Source organism: Petaurus breviceps, unplaced genomic scaffold (genome assembly GCF_028583685.1).
Source record: "Petaurus breviceps papuanus isolate PSGF00001 unplaced genomic scaffold, PetGlider_PUasm1.0 551, whole genome shotgun sequence".
Classification (NCBI taxonomy): domain Eukaryota; kingdom Metazoa; phylum Chordata; class Mammalia; order Diprotodontia; family Petauridae; genus Petaurus; species Petaurus breviceps.
In genome coordinates, this window is record NW_027186372.1 from 2,594,858 (window position 1) to 2,599,981 (window position 5,124).

The following is a 5,124-nucleotide window of genomic DNA, read 5'->3' on the forward strand; positions in this document are numbered from 1 at the left end:
GAGCCTAGAGTTGAATGTCCCACAAGGCAGCGTCCATGAAGATAGCCCTCGAGTCCCTCTTACCTCCTCTTCTAATCTTTTCAGTTCGATTCAACATTTATTCAATGTCTATTATCCACAAGCAAAAAACATCTCCAATTCCTCAAGTGCCTCCTCAAGTCACAGGTGTCCAGGTCTCTCATTTTATAGATCTATTTCTAGGGGAGACCTTAGGGAAAATATATAACACAGCCCTGTTATTTTGTAGGAACTTAAGGCACAGTGATCCTAGGTTACTTGTCATTGATCATCTAACTGCAGTGGCAGAACTGAGGCTAGAACCAGCTTTCCCAGCTCCCAGGTCATATCCTTTCCACTGCACCACTGCATCTTCTTTTGGACATGAAATTTAAATGATTCACATTATGGTTCTGAAGGACAGGGAGTCACCTCAGCCTGGAGAATTGGCTTTAGAAGTGGAATGAAACTTATAAGTCATCTGGTCCAATCCTCTTATATTGTAGGTGAAGAAAGTGAGGTCTAGAAAATCTAAGGGATTTGTCCAATGTAGTAAGCAACAGAGGCAAGAAATGAACCCAGGTTCTCTGACTATGGATCCATGCCTCTTTCCACTAAACATTCCATCCCCATATCTAGAACTATCATTAAGCACAGCTGAACCTGGTGGGCTTCCCTTACCACCACCCACCCATCCAAGGCCTTACTCAGAGCCTACCAAATATGGGTCCTTATATATATACAGCCCTGTGCCAGCTGGGCATATCGCAGGGGGTGTCTAGGAGCAAGTGCTTCAGGATGAAACCGCCCCTCTTAGGAATGTGAAAACAAAGCTTTATTTCTCAAGGCTAGAGTCTTGGGGGGGGGGGGGGGGGAGTTCGTCTTCTCTCTGATTTGGGTCTAAGATGGAAATGACAGTGCAGGGCTGGGGAGAAGAAGGAGCTCTTGCTCAGCATAGAACCGTCACACGCCCATGACAGCTATTCCGGGATGTTATCCTGCCCCCTCCAGCCTCCCTGCATTGCCACAGGTCAGGCCATGTCCCAAATGTATTTCTCTGTCTCTCTGTCTCTGTCTCTCTCTGTGTCCCCCCCCCCCCCCCCCTTTCCCCCCCCCTTCCCCTTTTTTCTCCCCCCCCCCCCCCCCTTCCAATCTCTCTGCCTGTGGAAATTGTTCAAAATGCCATCTCCTCCAGGGAGCCTTCTCAAAATCTGTCTCCTCCCAGCAGAAAGAGAGGGCGGGGATAGAGAAAACTCACAGGACTGAGAATCCAAAGAATGCTTTTGAAGCCGTTCTGACACCCTATGGAAAGTCATTTCTTCACTAATGGATGTTTCCTTATCTAAAATAGGAGAAGTGAGGAAATGTTCTCTGATGTTCTTACAATGTATCCTTACTTGGGATTGGTTTGTTTGTTTTACCCAGTTTTAAAGTTTATATTTCCCTCACTAAGGTAGGACTGGGCAGCTATTATTACCTCCAATTTACATATGAGGAAATGGAGGCTCAGAGAAGTTAAATAATTGGACAAGATCCCAAAGGTCACAAGCACCAGAGCTGGAATTCAATCTTGAGTCTCCTGAGTCCCAACCAGGGTTTTCCCAACTACAGTTCACGCTTAAGTGGGACATGCTGCATTTGCTAAGGTCCACAGGTAGAACTTTTGGCTCAGCATACTCACAGAAGAGACTAGCCCACTGATAGGAGTTTGAATCTTTCCATAAAACAGCAATTGGTCAATCAATAAATGAATGAATAGTAAAAAAAAAAAAAATATTGCTTTCAAGCTTAAAAAACAAACCCACAAACAACCTTAAACGATTTTACTCTGATCTCGTTGTTTTTTTCAGAACTAGGGAAAACAGGCAAACCCTGGCTTATATTGACTGTTAGAACACACTACAGACACAATTTCCTCAATTCTCATTTTTAGATAAGGAAACTGAAACCTTACATAGGGGAACTCTTCCGATATATAATCATTGTTTTGAAAGGGAAGTTTATTGCTCTTTTGGAGTATAGAAGGACACGAACGCCAAGTTGGACACGTCTGATTTTGCAGCTGAGGAGAGTCTTAACGCAGTTTTTAGTCTTTCTTGAAGTCATTTGAGATATCTTTCCTCTCTGATGCTGAAGTTCTCAGCCTTACCACGAGGGGGCGAAGCAACACTCAGAGGGAAGAAGACCCAAAGCCAAGCCCTAAGGAAAGTCTGTTCAGAGCATCAGATTCAGAACTGAACTAACTGTACCTTAAAGGTCATGTAGGCCAGTACCTGGCCCCTTATTCAGCAGAAGTAGAAACTTCAAGGGGGAAGGGGAGGAGTAAAGAGAGGAAAAGGAAGGATGTGCAAAGCAATGGAAAGAGCCTGTCTCTGGCAATGACACTAGCCTGTTGAGTGACCATAAACAAGTTGCTTCCTCCCCTCCCCTGACCCCTGCCTTCGAGCCTCAGTTTCTTCGCTTATAAAATGGAAAAAAAAATCATACTTGTACTACTTGTCAGGGTTCTGTGATGAAAGTACTCTGTGACCCATATACTTCGTAAATTTACATTTATACATCATATAAATGTGAGCTAGTAATTATTACTGCTCCCCTCCTCACCAGCTGGAGGCAGTGGGATGGCACCGGGATCGTTCCAATCCAGCCTTAGCCACTTCCTAGCTGTGTGACCCTGGGCAGGTAGCTGATCCTCCTTCTGTCTCCCTCAGTTTCCTCATCTATAAAGTGGAAATAATAATAACAACTACCTTCCTGGATTGGCGGGAAGATCAAATGAGATATTTGTCAAGTGTTTTGTAAACCTTCAAGAGCTATATAAATGCTGACTATTAATAAGTCATTGGTTATGTGATGTCTTAATAAAAGCTGACATTGATATAGTTCTTTAGTGTCTCAAAAGCCTTTGAATACTTTAGCTCATTACATTGTTAGCTGATTTGATCCTCACTGGGTATTATTATTGGCCCCATTTTATGGTGGAAGGAAACGGAGACAAAGGAGGTTAAGTGACTTGCCCAAGTTTACAGAGTTGGTGTCTAAGAATAGATTTGAACTCAGGTCTTCCTGACCCCAGACCGAATACTCTATCTACCTAGCTGCCTCTAAAAACAGTCAAGGACAGTTCTGGATCATAGAAAATGCTGCACGATATTCCAAAAGCAACCTAGTCAGCTCTGATCTTCCATTTCAACTCTGGGCTCAGCACATAATCCATTCCAGATCTGGGATCTAATAGAGAACTCATTGAACTGCCTATCCAGTTGCATTTCAGAATCTAGGTAACACATGGCCTTTATTCACAATTTTTCCCCATGTGGACTACTAGCCCCTGCTGTTGTTAGTAACCAGGGATCTCATTGGGGAAGTGATCTGGGCCTCAGTGTAATCAGCACAGTGTCATTTGCAAGTAGCACCTGGAGAATCTCCAGATCATTTATCAATAATCCCTCTTCTATTTGGACTCTACATCAGGCAACCTTCATGAGACTTACTACACAGGGGAGCAGGGGAAAAAAATATGTTTAAAAATATGGTTTGGGATGAAGAAAGGAGTCAAAGGTTTGTTGATCAATCCAAAACCCAACAGCGCCTATAGAATAAAAACTTTCTTCAACAGTTAGAAGACACTGGACATGTGGTAAGCATGAAGCATAATGAAAAACCAAATAAACTATATCTAAATTGACCTTTATGGGAGTCATTCTACCAGCTGCAGTGGGGACAAGGAGGGCCTGTATTGCCTGGTGTGCCTAGGACATCTCTCCTCTGCTCTGGAGAGAAGTTAGTGGTTGTCCTGGAGGAAGAATGGGAGGAGGGAGGCAGTAAGGACTACTATGGGGTCTATTCATGCCTTAGGCAATCAGTCAATCAATTAGTCAATCAACAAGTATTTATTAAGCTGCTGCTATAGGCCAGACACTTGCTAAACGTGAGGGAGTAGTAACGGGGATACAAAACAAAATTAAAAATCTTTACCCTCAAAGAACTTCAGGTCCAGGAGGAGAAAGAACATTTACATAGGGTAGGGACTGGACGTGTGATTTCATCAGCATAAGGAGCTCCTGGGTGACGACACTCTACCAGTGCAGATCAGCACCTTCTTAGCAACATCTAGTGTTAGAGAGCTGTCTAAGGCGACACTTGGCCAGGGATACATGGCCATTATGAGGCAGAGGCAGATTTGGACCCAGGTCACCCTGACTCTTAAGAGGGAAGCTCTTAATCCATTATTCCTCATTGTCTCTTAACATGTACGTATGTGAGCATATGTAGAATACGCATGAAATGAATCCACAACAGTGTCGGGAACGAGGGTGCTAGCAGTGGAAGGGACCAGGTAAAGCTTCCAGTGGAAGGCAGCGTTCAAGCTGAATTGTAGAGACCAGAGCTTGGTTCTATGAGGCAGGAGTCACAGGATCATTGATTTACAACTTGAAAGACCTCAGAGGGCGTCCATTCCAACCTCCTCATTTTGCATTTGAGGAAACTGAAGTCCAGAGAAATTATGTGTTTTGCTCAAGATTACATAGGTAGCATATGACAAAGGTAAGATCTAAAGCCACATCTACAGACTTCAAAACCAGATGGGGCAGCCAGAGTAAAGACAGTAGGGAGATGGACTGCTGAGTGTGAGAAACAGCAAATAAGCCAGCATTATAGCTGGTCCAATGAGCACATGGAGGAGTTATTATGCAAGAAGTCTGGAGGGGTAAGAAGGGGCCAGGTTGTGAAGTTTTAAATTCCAGACATAAGAATTTTTATTAAATCTAACAGCTAGCAGGGAGTCATTGGAGTTTATTAATGTTGAAGGGGGCAGGGTGGGAGAGAATCAGCTTTGGGAGTTAAATGGAAAGTAGTTAGTAGAGAAACTAAAAAGAAAGCTACAGCAATAGTCCAGGTGAAAGGTGAGGAGGGTCTGAACTAGGGTGGTGGCTGTGTGGGAGGAGAATTCAAATCATACCTCAGATACTTACCAGCTGTGTGACTTTGGGAAAGTCACACTTAAGTCCTCTAGGCCTCAGTTTCCTCAGCTGTAAAATGAGAGGGCTATATGCAACTGCCTCAAAGAACCCTTATGGTTCTACATCTATGATTCTTCAGCTCCTTTATTCCAATGTTCTCTAG